The sequence below is a fragment of the Aedes albopictus genome, chromosome 2 (genome assembly GCF_035046485.1).
Source record: "Aedes albopictus strain Foshan chromosome 2, AalbF5, whole genome shotgun sequence".
NCBI lineage: Eukaryota > Metazoa > Arthropoda > Insecta > Diptera > Culicidae > Aedes > Aedes albopictus.
Window position 1 is genome coordinate 440,195,022 of NC_085137.1, and position 19,299 is coordinate 440,214,320.

The window sequence follows — 19,299 nt, forward strand, 5'->3', positions numbered from 1 at the left end:
AAATTATTCGCTTTGTCTCACAAACCCGCCAATAACATGAGGTTCATCAGGTCGCAAGATAATCGAACTTTAGTAATTTCTATATTATCAAATACGACAAGCTTCGATTTCCACCTGTAATTAATAAACTGTTATACTTTCATTGTTTTCGGAGCACGTGTGACCTTTGTTTTTTTTTTCAGCATAGAACCTGAAGAGTTTTTAGAATGCTCAACAGTTTTGCAGAAAATCTTTGGGATATTGGAAATATTGTTTAGATTATTACAATTTTCCTGGAAAGATTGTTTTAATTCCTCCGATTTTCGCTGGATTCAAGAATTATGTCGAATATTCCTCCTGGATTCTACAAGAATTCCTCCAAAAATTTTGCTATAATTTATCCTGAACTTCCACTGATGATTTCTACAGGACTTTCACCAGAAATTTTTGCAATATTTTTTTCTAAAATTCCTCTATTTATTTCTCTAAGGATTCCGTCAAAAACTCATTTTATGATTATCAAATGACTTTATCATAAAATTCTTCCAAAAATTTGTCGACAGATTTGGTCATAAACATTTCCATAAATGATTCCAAAAATCTTCCAGAAATTTCTCCGAGAGTTCTTTGACGGAATCTTTCATGGAATATCAAAGACTCTTCTAGAAATTCCTCCAGAATCCTGCATAGAATCCCTTCAAGGGTTTCTTCAGAATTTCCTGTGATCATTAGTCCTGAAGTTTATCTTAAGATTTCTCTGAAAATTTCTTTGAGGATTTCACAATGAGTTTTTCCGAAGGATTCTCAAGGAGTTCTGCCAAGAATCCTAATAATTGCTCAGAAGAATTAACTTTTGAATTTCTAAGAAAATTGCGCCCGTAGTTCTCTTGAAAACTTCTCCAGGGATTTATCGAAAGGTTCTTCTAGAACTGCCAAGTGCTTATCCGAAAATTATTTAAGGAATTCTTAAAAAGAGTCCAGAGATGAACCAGCCTAGGGTTGAAAATCTCCTTAATAAAGACAAAAAAAGGAGTCGTTCAGGAATTTCCTTTTTAATTGAACAAAAATAGAACAATACAAAGGGACAGGTCATAATTGTCGAATTGTTGCTGTGATTTCAAAACTTGTTACTGTTGTGCTATTGCTGATCAGTTGATCAATAGTACAACAATAACTAAACTTATACTTCAACAAAACATGTTATTCAAATGTAATTTAGTTAATGTATATCAATAACTTCATTATAACAAAATGAGATTGTCCAACAAAATTTGTTATGGAAAAGCTATGCCTTGATAATTTAATAATATCAAAACAAGATATAAAAACAGGTTATGTGATTTCGTAGTTATTAACTTGCAATTCTCCTCTGTTCGGGTGACCGCAGTGGGGTGACACGGCTGTCAAACTCGGTACATCGCCACTCCACCCAACATCATTTTTGGTACGGCGCGTTTTGGTACCCACTGTCTGGTCGGTTTACCCTAACTTGCTCCTGATTTTCGGGTGTGTGGCTCGTGTGTTACTAGTGCTTATTTCAGAAATTACACATTTCAAACGAAATCGTTGTTTTTGATGATAGTTTCTCTTTCCTTATCTCTTTGCACGATATTATATGTAGCAGCGAAGCAGTGTCGAGTTTCCAGCGCATTTTTTCCACGAATTAAGCAATCAAAACAAAAACATTGGACGCCATGTTAAATTTAATGCTGGGTAGATGATTTTGGCCCTTCGTCATCCCCCTGGGTGACCGTGAAGGTTACTTAGGGGTGCTACAGTTGCAATATTAGGGTAATTGATCCGATCATGGAGGAGTTAAGCACTGGGCTCATGTTTAAACCACAATTGTATCGCCCCAAGCAAACTTTTTACATGGATTGAATTGAAAATAATAAAATCCATCCTTAATTTACGGGAAAATAACGAAATATTGCCACTTTGATGTTGTTATGAGCATTTTATTCGTTTTTATCTGAAAGAACATTGTGTTCCTAATGTTGCGGCATTTGTTCCTATTGTTGCGGTATCCCATTGAAATCATATGGGATACCGCAACATTAGGAACACTACCGGAACAATGGGAACACAGCAGCAAAGGAAAATATTTTTTTAAATAGGTTTTTGGGCAAATCTTAAGCAAACAATTGGTGCAATCTCATAATTTAAGCACCATACATCCATTAAAAATACACTCATTGCACAATTATGGGTCACTCAAGGAACAACCATTTCATAATATGAATCGTTTTTCAAACAAAAATTACATTTTCATTATTTTTATTTTATATTCTCATCATTGAAACCCCTCTTTATTGTTTTAAATAAAAATCTGCTTGTGAAATTCACTTTAGGCGGTGAAAATTACTAAAATGTTGGTGAATAATGAAAACCACAATAATGGGTCACAATTGGCTGTGTAACAATTATGGGTCAATTTGTTGCCTATTATGGGTCACTTAAGAGAAATCGGCTCAAAAATAATGTTTTGTCTATTTTTTTAATGAATGATCACTTATTCTCGATAGATCAACTATTGTAGAATTTAAAACTGGTCTCAAACCTCTTAACGAAGCGTGTTTTCACGATTTGGAATCATTTTTTCAAAATTGGGTCAAAATCTCCAACACAACCACCGATAAACGCCTAAAAGTATGCAATGCCCCTGTACGCAGAACTGTCAATATTATGCTGCACAAAAAGTGACCCATAATTGTGTGATTTTCGGTGTTCCTTGGCACAATAATGAGTCACTTAAATTTTGCCAGAAATAAGCTTTAATTGGCTGCAGTCACATGAATTTCTACATTTAGAACGTTAATTATACATTTGTTCTGGTGACGATACCATTTCGCACATGAAAATCACTGAAGCTCGCTTTTACAGAGCTTACGAAAGCAGCGCACGCACTGTCCGATATTCACAATCGAAGCGTTACTTTGACAGCTAGTTTTGCGCCGAACAAAAAAATATTGAAAATATGTATGTTTTGATGTATAAGCCCGTGTGCGATACGTATAGTGACACAAAACAAATCAACTTATGTGCGAAAAATAATAATAGCTAACAAAAGCTTGCAATTAATTAGTATTTATCTATTAAAGTGGAAAGTGACTAATAATTGTGTGTGACCCATAATTGTGCAATGAGTGTACCTTTTGGTAATATTTCAATCGAAAAAGTGCTCAATTGCCATAACCGCAACATTAGGTACTACCACAACGATGGGAACAATTACCCTATATAGCTGCAATATAAAAAATGTTCTAATTAAAATGCGCAACTATGCGCAATATTCGGCTTAGATAACAACTCATTTTGATTTATCAAGATTGTGCAGCCATCAAATTCGAGCTGGAAATATTTTTGATGACCATATTGTTTTTCTGCACCTCTAAATGCTTTAGATCAAAATTTCCCGTGACACCTAGGCCTGAGAGATCGTAGAGTTGACTACATTTTTCATAGGTGTCCAAAACTAACCATCCATTCCCATTCCTCAGCAGTCGCAAGGACGTGGCCAGGACAGTGCTCGGCCATTGGAGGATTGCATCAGTCTTGTCTAAGAGTCAGAGATAAGTCCCAAATCTTTGTGCTTTGGTTTGGACGGGAAGGAGCCAACCCTCATAACAGCGGTCTAGGACTGTACCACCTACGAATTTGTGCGACTCGCTTAATGCTAATGCTAATGCTAATGCTCTAAATGCTTTAGGTCAAAATTCGGCAAAATGACCTTTTCGACCAGATGGTTTTCTTCCAAATGGCATTCGATGAAACAATATTCTGCAGGACAGCATTTGGGTAAATAGCTGGACATCGTGAAGCTAGTGAATGAATTGTGATTGGCGATAGAGTGGGAAAACGATCTTAGTGGATATTTTTGTATTAAAAACGAGTTTCTGTGACAAAACGATTTTACGGCTTTTTGAGAACCAAAATCGACAGTTTGATCAGCATGTGAAAATAGCATGACAGTTCGTCTCATCTCAGCGACCGTAGTCCTACCTCAAATTTGCAAAAATGTCGTTCAAACAAAGACACAAACCATGAGTAAACTCAATTTTCTTCGACATGCATAAGTATCTGCGGGCGACAGCAATCCATTCAATCGAACCTTGTTATACAAATTGCACTACATCGGCTGCCTAATTTTCCTAAATGGATTTCGACGGGAAGACAACTCAACGATCGAGTACAAGAGAACTACCACATGTTGAGATAAAAATAACTAAAATCATGGAATAAACGGGGAGGAGGACAAATGGAATTCTTTTGTCAATAAAGCAAGTATGAAATTCCACACTTAGGTTTTTTGTTTCCAATGGAGTTTGAAATGGATTGCCATGTTCTCTCTTTGTTTTTGTTCCATATATGTACTTACTAAAGACATGTTAAAAATTGAGTATTTCCATTTTTATTTCCAAAAATTGAGCCTTTGTGCGTCATACTATTTTCAATACTTCATTCTTGAAAAGGAAAAATCACAATGTTCAATATCATTTTTTTTTCGATTACCTAATTGCCATTAATTTGGTTGTCCAAAATGACATCGATACTTGCTTCTCCTCCCTAATGTTTAGTCTGCTCCCCCAGAAAAAAAAATAAGCCAAAAATCACCCAGTCATCGCAGTTAATAAAATCCGTATTACAGCTTGTCACTAAAACTGTCATGAAATAATCGTATATCGATGCCCAAGGATTTCCGATATCATTGATTGTGTTGTGTAATTCTAACAAACAGGACATGGATAAAGACTGAAACACCATCTTCCCCCTCTCCGCATCAACTAGCTCAACGCATAAGCACAAGACGTAAGCATATCGAGGTTCCCCTTTCCAAACCACCAGCTGTGAGGCGCATGAGAAAAAGACATTGATCACTTTGGCAAACAGCACACATGCGGAATGTCCCTCTAGCAGTTAAATCCCTCCCACCCAATTCGTAGAAACTGGAAACCCCAACCGACAGGACGGACGCCGTCGTTAGTTTCCCTTTCTTTATATTTTCGATAATCATCGACAAAATTCGGAATTGATTGGTTTGCTAGCACCCAACCCACCCGCACCGCACCGAAATGTGTTTTCCTTCGACGATGGGGATTGGTCATTCAGCAGGGCATGGCATGGCGCATTGACGACGACGACGTCCTTCCAGTAATCTATTCTGGCGATTACGGTTAAACCTTTCGGCAGCGGCAATGTAAGATTTTAATGGCCCCATGCATGTTATTGCTTTTCGGGTGAATATATTTTTTTTCTTCGGTCGAACTGTTTGCTTTCCTGATTAAGAATGTATAGATGTAGTGCAAACGGATTGGGAACGGAGCCGGTCGTTTTGGGGCATGACGATGTGATTTTCTTTGGATGGATTTTCTTTTTTTATTCTGCCTTCTGAAGGGGAATGCTCAGTTTGACGAATTTGTTCGGCAATATTTTTTTACGAAGAAGAAGTGATTTTATGGCAGCGATGGATTTATTGTCCAATTGGATTGGCAGACCATGATTAATGGTTTACTGGTTGATTCGTTCAATGCTCAATCAACGGTCCGACAGCATTAGGCAGAACTTATTGGAAAAATATTATAAGAACGCACGAACGCACTTGAACATTTTTCAGTAGTAAAAACAATAGTGTTGTAAAAAAGATAATTTGGTCCAATGGATAAACTTTATTCACTTAAGTCGATATTATCACTCAGTAGCAAAATAAAGACCTAGCCAAATGGTTCCCCAAAAATCCGTCATGTTCAATATTTTTGTCAATTAAGGGCCCATTCAAAAGCTGTCAAGGCGTGTTGGATTCTTGATCGGTCTACGAACTTTTCGTAAATGAAATTTCCTTTACTTCCTTAGGCATGGTGTATCTGAACGCCTTCCACATGATTAATGGTCATTAGCAAAGGAATATCTCAGTTCATAACTGTGCTAGTGCTCATAGAACAATAATCTGAAAAGCTATTTATGTTCCCGTACGGACATTACACCAAGAAAAGAAGAAGTTTTTCAACTATCAGTATTTTTGGCTGAAAATTTCCCCACATCATCTCCATATTGACAGCTATGTGGAGCGGATCTGATGTGATGGGTAAAGCACATGACCCTCACGCCGAGAACCTGAGATCGAATCCCACTCCCGACAAGCTCACAAAGTGTGAGTTCTTTCTTCGGATGGGAAGTAGCCTCAATCATAACTTCTAGCTTCAGCTGTCAACGAATGAAAATTAACCAACATCTGTTTGACAAGTACATATGTCATAACTCACACTTCCCGAATCGGCAATAGTTAAAAATCTTTGGAGAAATCTTTAAAGAAATTGTAATGGAATTCCTAAAGAAATTTCCGTATGAATTACGAGACGTTACCCTCAAGGCATTCCGGAAGGAATCTAGTAAGCAGTTTCGGCAAAAACCTTTACAGGAGCTCCGGATAAATCCCTCAAGTAATTTCTGAGACAATGTTTACTACAATATCCGTAGAACCCCCTAGAGGCATGCCTGGAGGAATTCCTAGAGCATTTCCTAAAAAATCATTCAAGGAATTCCTATTACAATCTTTGAAGAAATCTCTGTTAGGATAACAGATGAAATTCCTTGAGAAGTCCATGGAGGAGTTCCTGAAAAAGTACTGGGGAAATATCTGGATTAGTTCCAGGAGGAATCACAGCAGAAATGGGTTGATAAATTCCAGGAGAGTTTGCAACAAGAGTTTCTAAAGAAATTTCAGAAGCAATACCAAGAGGTAACCCTGGAAAAACCACAAGAGGATACCCCGAGAAATAGAGGATGCCCAATTGGGAAATCTAATAGAGGAATCCTAGTGAAATCTCTAGAGGTATTCCTATATGACTAATTACTAAAGGCATTTATAGAGGAATATTTTAAGAAATTTCTAGGAAAATCGCTAGATTTATTAATCAGTAGGTCGGCTTCATGGGCACGGTCTACTGCATTTGTGAAATTTGTACCATCCGTAGATTTATTCATAGATAAATGCACATAGTAATTCATATAGGAATTATTGCATAAATATCTACAGAAATCTCTGAATACAACACAACACTAGATGAGTTCCAGTAGAAATTACTGGATAAAGTCCTGCAGGAATACTAGCTATAATTTCTGCAAGAATCCCAACAGGAGTTTTTTTTAAGGTATCCCGAGGGGTACTATAGGAAAAATGCTTGAAAATTACTGGGTTCCTAAAGAAATTTCCAGAAAAAAATCTTGGATGAACTCCAGCAGAAGTTTCTGGATTAATCGAAGCAGATATATATGGTTTTCTTGAAAGAATCCCGGGTAGAGGTGAAATACTGACGATCAAAACGTGATATTGGTTTGATTGATATAAGAGATAAAAGATCTGAAAATAATATCTCAAAAATGTTCCTGGAACATCTGAGCAATATCAAAATTTGATATTTTGAGATCAAACGAATAGCTCGCTGCTATTGGTCAGATCTTGCAAAATCTAAATATGATATGATGATGATGTTCCAGGAGTAAATTTTTGATTTTATTTTAAGATCTTTTATCTCTTATGTCAATCAAACCCATATCACTTTTTGATCTCCATATCAAAATATGCTATTATTGAGCTCTTTTCCTCTACTCGGGATCCCTAGGAAAATCTCTGGATAAATCCAGATAGAAATTCTAGGAAGAATTATTAAAACCTTAGAGACACCCCTAAGTGCATCGCTGTAGGTGTTCATATAGAATTTTTTGGTAAAAGTTCTGCAGGAATACCAGCAAGAATTTTGGAAGGAATCTCAGCAGGAGTTCCTGAAGGAATTCCATGAAAAGCTTCTTGGGAATCACTGGAGGAATGCCTGAAAGAGTTTCAAAAAGAAATATCTAAATCTAAATGGATAGTTATGGAATCGCCGGAAGAACTTCCAGCTGAATTTTTGGAGAAACACTAGCAAAAAGGGGTCTTCAGTTAGCCTAGTGGTTAAGGCTATGGATCGCCAATCCGGAGACAGCGGGTTCGATTCCCGTTCCAGTCGGGAAAATTTTCTCGACTCCCTGGGCATAGTGTATCATTGTCCTTGCCTCACAAGATACAAATTCATGCAATGGGAGGCAAAGAAAGCCCTTCAATTAATAACTGTGGAAATGCTCAAAGAACACTAAGTTGAAGTGAGGCAGGCCAAGTTCCAGTGAGAACGTCGAGCCATAAAGAAGAAGAAGAAGAAGAACTAGCAAAAATACTTACACGAAACGAAGCGAAAATTCTTGAAGGAATCGCATCAAGAATTTCTGGAGGAACCCCTCATTGAATTGCTTAAGGGTTTCTAATGGATAGATGTCTGGAAGAATTCCGACAGCAATTCCTGAAGTAATCCAAGCAGGAAATATACAACATAAATCCCATACTTAATTTCTGGGGCAACCCCAACAAGTAAACCTGGTGGAATCACAGAGATACCGGAAAGCAGAAGTAAATTGGTAGACTTTGTTATCACAACAACAGCCAGCGTTTATTGATTGTTCTGTCCCAGAGGAAATTAAGAAGAATGGTTTTTGAGCCCATATAGCCGGTGTGGTAATCGCACGTGCAATCAGCAAAACCATGCGGAGGTTGGCGGGTTTGATTCTCGGTTGGCCCAGAAATGTTTCAAAATGAAATTTCCCTTAACTACCTTGTGTATAAAATATATGCATGTCTACCACACGATAAACAAATGCAAAGTAGCCATTGGCAGTGGGGGTTCTGAGTAATTATGAAAGTTCTCATAAAATACATAGAGCTGAGGAGCAGGCTGTATCCCAGTTAGAACGCTACGCCAAAAAGAGAAAAAAGCGAGAATTTTTAAAAATTGGCTAGGGTTTGTTCCTAAAACGGCATAAATGTTTTAGTTTGCAAGAAAAATGTCCGTTTTCAAAAGTTAAACGAGATTTGTTCATTGCGTAATTTTTATGTGACGCCGAAAGACAACAATTGAATTAATATTAATTATAAAATGAAAATGCTGAGAGAAAAACACTTTCATTTTTCCACCTTTAAAAAGGATGATAAAAATGGGTATCCACTGTATTACTTTCAAAAATTCATGTTGTAGTGAAAAATTGAAGTAGCTTCTTCAACATTTCACCGAAGTGTCAGGAAATATGGGAAATCATGTGGTTATAATTTGAACTGTATTTATCCAGTGGTTTTGGCCACAGCCATCGTCAAAGTTGAGGATGCTTATAATTTTCATCATGTTGAAACAATGGTGCAAAAAAGACGAAGTCAATTCGTGCCATCAATGTTTAGACCGAAATTTTTTAGCAATCAATATTGTATGTCCCTTTTTTCAAACTTAATGTTTTGCCTTTCTCGTTCATCAAAGTGAACTGAAAGGCTATATGTTCACTCAAAAACGAATTTTCAATAGAAGGCTCGGAGGATCAAGTAGCATTCATTTATTTAGTTAACATCAAATTCATGATAATACTGAATCAACAATTTGCCGCCATAATACTCGATTTGCAGCTGCAGCTCTCCAACGTCGGTCACGCCCAACACTCGCCAGATCACGCTCCACCTGGTCCGCCCATCGTGCTCTCTGCGCTCCACGCCTTCTTGTACCAACCGGATGGTTAGCAAACACCAACTTTGCAGGGTTGTTGTCCGGCATTCTTGCAACATGCCCTGCCCACCGTATCCTTCCGGCTTTGGCTACCTTCTGGATGCTGGGTTCGCCGTAAAGTGCAGCGAGCTCGTGGTTCATCCTTCTCCGCCACACACCGTTCTCCTGCACGCCGCCGAAGATCGTCCTTAGCACCCGTCGCTCGAAAACTCCGAGTGCTTGCATGTCCTCCTCGAGCATCGTCCACGTCTCGTGCCCGTAGAGAACCACCGGTCTTATTAACGTCAAGTAGCATATACCAATCATTTCAGTTCGATGAATTGAGTTAATGTCTGTATGTGTGAATGTATGTGTGTGTGTATGTGTGTATTAGAGTGGGTCAACGTTGTATGGAGAAACTTTAAATTTCATCGCATCAACCCGGAACAAAGCTTTTTCAACCTGTATTGGCGGCCAAAACAACTGTGCAAAATTTGGAAGCGATTGGTTGCGTCCCCGTATTCCGCATTGCGATTGAAATTTGTATGGAAATTAGTATGGGTAAACGTACTTTTTTGCATTTTACTCATAAGTTGAATTTTTTGTCTAAAACCATGTAACCATGCAACGTTGAAGTTTAGCCTAAGATATGCCGAAAAACTTTGCCGAAGACTGCAGAGTGATCCGACGCTTGTAAAAAAAGTTAAAAACTAAGATTTTATTATTGATGTTATTCCTTTACATGTTAAATGTTAAGCACCACCGGGCAATCTGTACGTTATAACTTTTTTCGCAAGTGTCGGATCACTTTGCGGTTTTCGACAAAGTTTTTCGGTATATCCTAGGCTATACTTCAACGTCATTAGATAGATCATCTTAGACAAAAAATTTCAATTTAGGAGAAAAATGCAAAATAGCACGTTTTCCCATACTAAATTCCATACAAATTTCAATCGCAATGCGGAATAAGGGGACGCAACCAATCGCTCCCAAATTTTGCACAGTTGTTTTGGACGTCAAAAGTAATCGAAAAAGCTTTGTCCCAAAAAATTGACTTTGTTGACCCAGTCTACCCAGACAACCAATTTACACGTTTAACGAAGTTTACGACCGTGTTGTGCGTGCAACTAACCGTAAAAGTTTCATCGCATAAAATGCGGCGAATATGTTCTATGCGTGCAAAAGTGGAGGCGATATGCGTGCATTGACGGAACAAGAATAGCACTGTATGAGTTGAAGCGTTATCATCTGCGATTAACGACGTGTACTATATTGCGATGTTATGAATCGTATTATGCGACTTGTTTGTATCAAAACAAAAAAGGACAACTAACGCCGCTCCCAGTGTCAAACTTATCACTTTTGGGTTAACAACTGACACCTTACACTTAACACCACATCATTCTTAAGAAATAAGCTGATAAATTGTGATGACACTCTAACTCATCTCAATGTTTTCCTAAATCAAACTGACTTACCTGTGTTGTACGAATATGGGTCAGTTCGGCAAGCAACTTGAAGCTGAACGTAAGGTTCGGCCGAGTCAAAAATTGAATCACAAGGGCCACTGATTAGTTTTATGTTGAATAATAGCTCACTACCGAATAATTTTCCCCTTTCGCAACGAATTCACACGATAATCACAAGCAGAGAGCAAATGTTTCCTTGTTATCACATTTCACATCGCATCATGTACGCATAACAGGTTCTCGCCAATATGAGTTAGAATGTATACGTAAACAAATTCGCTAATGCATTTGTACGAGTTAATTGACATACTAATGCAAGTAGAGATGTCATAACAAGATGAAATCGCAAAATGCGATTTTGAATGCTATTTTGCGAGTTTGCGGGTGTAATTATGCGATAATGTTTCGTTCATCGCTTAAAAACATCAAAACACCGTGTATTGCGGTGAATTTTGAACTTTGGTTGCACATAGGATTAACATTTATGCGATTGTGAGGTGTATTAGTATTAATGTGATGAAATATATGCATTTTTATGCGAGTTCTGGTTGTCTGGGATGTTTGTCGGATTCGGCATACTTTTTTTTTGAGTACGACCTCAAAACAGAAAAAACGTATGGATGTTTTTAGTACGATATTATTTATATTCTCGGCATAGTAAATTATTCAAACAAAAATGTTGATCATGTAGCCGAAAAGGTCACGAGTCGCCCCTGTTGATGAAACCAATTTAATGTTCTTAAAAGATTTATTAGTGAGTGATTGAAAGTGATCAGTGGAAAGAGACAGGCATGCCTACGCATCCTTGCTATTATTGGGTTTTCATAACATTCATTAAACATATAAGTTGAAATTAAAAAAAGAACCAAGTTTCAAGCTATTTTTTTTGCTTTCTATCATGAGCATTTCGTTAGTGGAGGGGGGGGGGGGGGTGGGGTGCTGGTGTTAAGAAAAACTAGAAAAGGACGAGCAAATTCCTTTTAATTCCACTGCTGTGCTTATCTTCGGACAGATAGGCCTATTTCGTCTAGTGGTTAGTTCAGAGATGAGTGTAGCAACGATTGCGTTGCTGACAAGCACACACGCTCGAGGCATGACACGCGAGTTTGCCATTTCATGTTTACTGCAAATAGCATACACTAGGTTCACAAGGTTGCCTAGGTAGGAATTTCTCTTACGACAGTAAGGTTCTTGGACTAAAATCACTTGGGTTGTATCATTTTGCATAAGTACAGTATGCGGCAGGAAAAAATGCGAAAGTGTTTTTCAGCTTCAAACCTCATTTTCGTCCATTTGACGTTAACCAATCTGTGTTTCAACGTTCCATGATCTTTCACAGGCTAGTGTTCTGAAAAGTTACTTAAAACTTTTCCCATTTTGATAACTAACCTCTACAAGACGGCACCTGAAGCTAAAGACGATCACAATTTACAATTTAATTTAGTACACAGGTCGCTAAATTTCATACCCGATAAAATAAAATGTTTAATTTTCTCTACAATATCATCATATATATGTGCTTATTTCATCTAGTATGTGAAACTACATAGCTCTGGATTAGTATGGCTTAGTTATTCATCTGATCAAAGCTATTTTTCTTACTATTTTAGTCATTTTGTTTTATGACCATTGGGCGCGCAGTTTATTGATACCCGTTTTTTAGGCTTACATTACACCCGTTAAAAATCAAATATATTCATTTTTATTTTATAGTACTAGAATATAGACATAGACTGTCATAAAAAAATAGTCATATATATTCCATATTTAGTGTGTAATAGCGCCATGAAATTTTCACATTTTTTCCTGCCGCACCCTGTAGTATTATTTATGCTAAATATTGATGATTTGTGCAGCGCAATGATACTTAGCTTGACAATTGCGTAGTCCTACGTTAACAATCTACCACATCTTGTGCACATCCCTTCGACATTGATAAAAAAATCGCATCGCCTACACGTAATGGTTTCACTAGTAAAAGAATGTTTGCGCGTTAAAAATATCATCACACATAAAAAAGTATGATTTATAGGCTTCCTTCACCAGCTCGCCCCAATCATAATCGATCACGAAATGGAAAATGATTACTTACTTCTGCAATGGCTGACGACGATACTGAATTATGATCTATTTTTTGTCCCTTCACCCCTTCGCTTGGGTAAAACTGGTGGATTCCTAGGAAAACTGTTGGGGGCGATGGCGGAAGATGGCTGTTTGCTTCAGGCATAAATCTATACAGAGTGAAATTCGGTTGCTACTGTTTGTTCTTTTGCATTACAAAGGGGGACACTCGAAAATGTATTGATATGGCAAACATTTGATGGCAGCGAAAAAGATTGGGACAGGAGCAATGAGTGATGACTGACTTTCGGTTATTGACAGTATTTTCAGACTTTTACTTGCAGCAAAACTTGCTGTTCATGCCAAGGTTAATACTGCACGAGAACGTTTTCAATTTAGTTTAGACTTTAGTTCTTAAGAACTATGAGATTTTGGGAGTAATTCTAAGAACTTCATAGTTTATCTGAAACTACACAAGAGAGACGCATTACAATATTACGGTAGCATATTCAGGAAAACTAGCCCTCAACAGGACTTGAGAAAATCCTTATTAATCCAAAGAGAATGATTCATAATTCAAAATCAATAAACTTATCATACAAAACACCCATTCGGTGATTACAGCTCAGCCCCGCCAAATATAACGCATTTTTTCCAATTTCCAAAACGAAAACAACCCATTGCTGTTCATCGTCACCGCCATAATCGCCCATTCAGCCGCATCTGCCTGGCCTGGAACCCTGATCCTATTCCAAACTCCGAAAAGCGGCAACATAAGCAAAGCATACACGGGAACCCTTATCGGAACGCGCCTCTCAGGAAATTCGCTAGAATTTCCTTCCCCACCGCCGTTCGTTATCCCGTTCCCATCCAACAGCCGCGGAGTTTTACGTCGCGAATTGCTTTCTAGCTGGCTGAAGAGCTCGGTGCAATCTTCCCCGGCCTTATCAGGGCTGTGTGCTGTTTGCCCATAACGAGATCCTTGCAGTTTTCCCTCCCCGGATGATGGGCTGGCTGCTGCTTGCTTTATCACTCTCTTCGGAACACTTTCTCCAACGTTGGCGTTTGTTGGTCGGATGCGGTGAATCCGTGTCCTGAACGGCGACAACGAAGACGCCGACGTCAACGGTGAAGCTTCAAGAATTTTATTATACTTTTCCAGTGATACGGTAATAATATGTAGGTAATATATTTTCCGAGCGGCTTATGTCATTTTCTGTTACGGTTCCACGGTAGAATTTATACCGTCTTCGTCGTCGTCGTCGCTGGATTCGGTGCTGCTTCGCAGTCGTCAAGTGATGGAAGACCGGGTTTTTGGATCTTTTGGCTTACGTCGGGTATGCAAGAATGGTAAACTGAGCCAAAACTGCTCAAGTGAGGTAATTTTCGAAACGTTTTATGATCATGTAAGTAGAGAAACGTGAATCTCAAAAAGATGTGTGTTTCTACAGTTAGTTCTCCATGTTTTGGTTTGACTTTCAAATTGTATCAAAAACACATGTATTCGACTCTTAGAATCAATATTGTTCGTTCGTGATAAGGGGCTGTCCATAAACCACGTGGTCATTTTTTTGGGACTTTTCAACCCCCCCCCCCCCCCGGCGTGGTCATTTGTCCATACAAAAATTTTAATTTGTCCATACAAAATGGTCATTGGCCGACCCCCCCCCCCCCCCCGCATGACCACGTTTATGGACAGCCCCTAACCCTCTAATGGATTTGGACCCCAGGCAACTTTGGAGTAATTGCAAACAAGTTGGGTATGACATATTGACTTTATTTTTTCAATACCTTCAAACTAGACCTAGTTCTTTTATTTAAGCAAAAATAAAGATGATTTGATTCTTATTTTATGTCAGAATTGAACCGGGGTCCATTTGGACCCTAAATTGAATTATCTATATCTTTTGATTCTGATGTTTTAGAACATTCATGTCTTCGGCAAATTTGTCGGTAACTCATGAGCCATCTGGCGGTGAATTGGGTAATTCGAAATTTCCTCACTAGATGGCGCTATTTGGCATAAACAATTTAGTAATATAATGTCATCAAACGAAATTATCGGAAGATCTAGAGCTTGTAGAAGCGTTACGTCTTCGGGAAAGTTGCTCAGTAAGTCGAGCGCTTACAACTAATGGACCAATTGATTCAAAATTCCACCACTAGGTGGTGCTGGTGAGCATGTAAATTTTGTAGCTCATATATCACTGGATCCTTATCACTTAGAAAGATGACGCCTTCGAGAAAGTTTTTGTGTTTGTCAATTACTTCCAGATAATGAGCTGTTTGATTTGAAACTCCACACATAGGTGGCGCAAGTAAGCATGCAAATTATACATCACATATATCTCAAGATCCTGATCACAAAGACAGATGGTGTGTTCGGCAAAGTTGTTTCATAGGTCAATAACTTACAGAAGATACAAAATTTGAAATCCACACATGGGTGGCGCCACTGAGTATGCAAATTACATACTTAAAATATCCCAGGGTCCTAATAACTCTCTTACCGTCTCTACTATCTTCAGCAAATATGTTGGGTAAGTCAAGAATTTACAGATAATGGACCGTTTGATTCGAACCTCTGTCACTAAATGACGCTAGTGAGCATATAAATTTTGAATCATTTCTACATCAGGATTCAGATTATTTAGTAAAATTGAAGGCTCTACAAATAAATTGCAAGAACTTATAAATGATGAGTCGTTTTACCTTGAATTTTGCTCATAGGTGGCGTCAGTGGACATGCAATTTGTATATCTCATATAGGGTAAGTGTACCAATTATGGCCATAATACCAATTATTCGCCATAGTTTATTTTCACCCTTTAACGATGTAAATCCACAAGAAAAAAATTGTGAACAACAGATCACGTACACAAAAGATGGTCGCACTCATTTAAACTCCATATTTTCTTCGCATCATGGTAGACATAAATCATTTTCCTCAAATTTTCGGCTTCCTTGCACCCTTTTTCGCCATAGTGTACCAGTTATGGCTAACCCCATAAGGAATGCATGCAAATAGTGCGAAAAGGAACCGAACTTAAAAAAATGTAACCATAACTGGTACAGGGTTCCTATCATTGGCACACGCTGTAATCAATACTAAAAGTAGTTTTTGGCTCCGTTTCTATATTTTTCCTGTAAAGTATGGAAACTAAGCTGTCTTTTAACTTATTGATGACATTCGTCGGTCTTCTCGTTATTTTTGTATAAAAAGCTTTCCTTAGGTAGTGCCATCAGTCTTGTAAACATTCGACACTTTTCACTACCTTCATTGCGGTGCCGCAGTCGGGTATCAGCTTGCTTTGTTACATTCATGCGCTCCCGTTACCTTTTCACACAACACGAGCGGTAGGATGAAGATCAATAACCATGAACAAGGGTCAAATCAATGTCGTTTGACACGATGACATTTGTCTAATTCTAGTTTTTTGCATGGATTTGAGCCAATTCCGATTATAAATGTTAATATTAGTTTATTCTTTATTAGCTTGTTGAATTGAATACGACACACATATGGCCAACACAGCTCTCATTGTGGAAGAAGACAGAAACAACAAAAGCCGAACCGTCTTTTGAAGCTGCAATCGTGGTCAAGTGCATTCCTTCGACATTTTTGTTTCGTACAGTAGTTTGATTGCTTGTGTAGCGAATGTCGGAGATGAAGGCAGTCGAATATGAACGAAAAGGTGTCAATGACTATGATCTCTAACAAGACTGAGTGCCATAATTGGTACACGCACCCTAGCACAAGAGCCTGCCAGTCATAATCCCAGTGCACAATTTCTGCGCGCACTCAAAAAAAAAAAAAACACTCAGTTCACACGCAGAGTGTTCACAGGGGGCTGTTCCAATATTTTGATGAATAAAACGCATACCAGTGGATCTCAAAAAAAAACCTAAGAGACATCACTTCTTGTGATATCAGAGACAAACAGACATATATCCCAACCACCCACTCCGTAGTACTTATGGGAGTGTCACTGAGTCGGAGGCCTCTTATATAAGTGCTACATCAACATTTCCTTCCCCTATCCCAAGTTACGGTAAAGATGGGCGTGGCCGGGAATAATGACATTTGTGCTTTTGGTATTCTTGCATAAGATTGGAGCGAAGTTAACTCCCCAGATTTGTTCCAAAAAGCAATCCGAGCAAGATTAGCAAAAGGTACATGAATGTTGTTAGTATCCAATCTACGAAGTATACCGTAACTACGCTAACGCTAACGCTATCAGAGACAAACAGACACAACAATTTCTCACCCATGTATCTCAGGGTTTTAATTAGTTGGAGTGTTGGTCGAAGACTAACAGTTGATGGGCCGTTTGATTCGAAATTTCACTAATAGGTGGCTATAAAGAGCCTATATTTTTAAATATCAGGACGCTGGTTACCTAGAAAGATGGTTCTACGACAAAACAAAACTTACAATTGATGATGCAAAATTTCGTCTCTAGGCGGTGCTAGTTACAAATTTAGTTACAAATAGTTTACAAATAGGTTGCAAATAATTAGAATTTCTTAAAATCTATTCAACAAACTGTAACTTTTTTTTCTCTTCAGACAAATTTTAGTCAAGTCAAATGGTAAACAAAAACCAATTTATTAGTCATACATTTTCAAAACTTCAATAAATTTGGTTAACTTAACCCTAAGATATAGTAATTTATTGGACTGCAGTGAAATTAGAAGAATTTTACTAGAAACACTCCAACTTCACGTGGAGTTAACCAATCAAGCCCAAATTTGTACCAATTATCAGACACAACATCTTGTAGTCAAAATTTTGTGCACATAATAAGAAGTTATAGCTTGTTTAAAATTTGCTGGCTAATAAATACAATTTCTATGTTTTTGTAAATTTGCTACTAGCGCCACCTAGTGACAGAAACTCGAATTAAATAATAATTCACCTTGATCTTCCTAACAGCTTTGCCGAAGATACCATATTTCTAAATAATAAGGATCCTGAGATTTGTAAAATTTAAAATTTGTTTTCACTTTAGCTACGCCTAGTGATAGAATTTCCAATCCACTACGACTCCTGCGCTGTTCTGTCTTGCTCAAACAGTATGTCACACCATGGATTATGTTTGACAAGAAAGTTTGCCATGTAAGCAGAACAAACATATACCCACACATACATTGTACTCATTGCATATACAATTTGCATGCTGACCAATGCTATCTACGTAAGGCGAATTTTCAAATTTAACGACATATGGTCAGTAAGTATTTGGCTTACGCAACAACTTTTCCGAAGACTTGATCTTTCTAAGTGATCAGAATCCCGCGATATTTGATATATATGAAATATGCATGCTCAGTAACGCCACCTATACGTGGAGTTTCAAATCAAACGCTACATCACCTGTTAGTCCTTGACGTACCCAATAGCTATGCCAGAGATATCATCTTTCTATGTGTGAATTTTTCAAACAAACGGTTCATCATTAGTAAATACTTGACCTACATTGCCAAAGACACCAAATTTCTATGTGGTCAGGATCACCGATGCAGGATGCCGAAGATACCATAATTCTAGGTGATCAGGATCCTGAGATATATTAATATAAAATTTGCACGCTCAGCAGCGTCATCTATGTGTGAAATTTTCAAACAAACGGTCCATCATTAGTAAACACTTTACCTAATAAACAATTTTGCTGAAGACAGAAAAATTCTATGTGGTCAAATACTGAATACTTACATGATCACTAGTACCACCTATATATGAAATTCAGAATTAAATGGTCCATCATCTGTAAGTCCTTGACCAACCCAACATATTTACTGATGACACCAATATTCTAATAAATCAGTATCATGCGATACAGAAGAACTAATTTGGGGTTCAAATGGACCCCAGGTTTCCGAAATGGACCATCATTTAAGGGTTCCTGTAGAGGGTTAAATAAGATTGATTGATTGATTGATTTGTCTTTATTTTAGAAACTTTCAGCTCTGAGTTAAATAAACTTATGCCTTAATAGTTATCTTCTAATGCTTATTCTTTGAAAGATATGCATATTTTGACTATCACTTGCAGTCTTATTGTGTGTTAGTTATCCACTCCGTCAGTAGCCGAAATACATGTAGCTGTCAAAAGTACAAAATACCATTTCCCTTATTCATTCCATTAATATTTTTTTTTTGTAATTATCGTGGAAGGGACATTCTTGCAAGAATTCATTTTATGCGTTTCGTAAGAGTTATTCTTACCATTCCTTCAT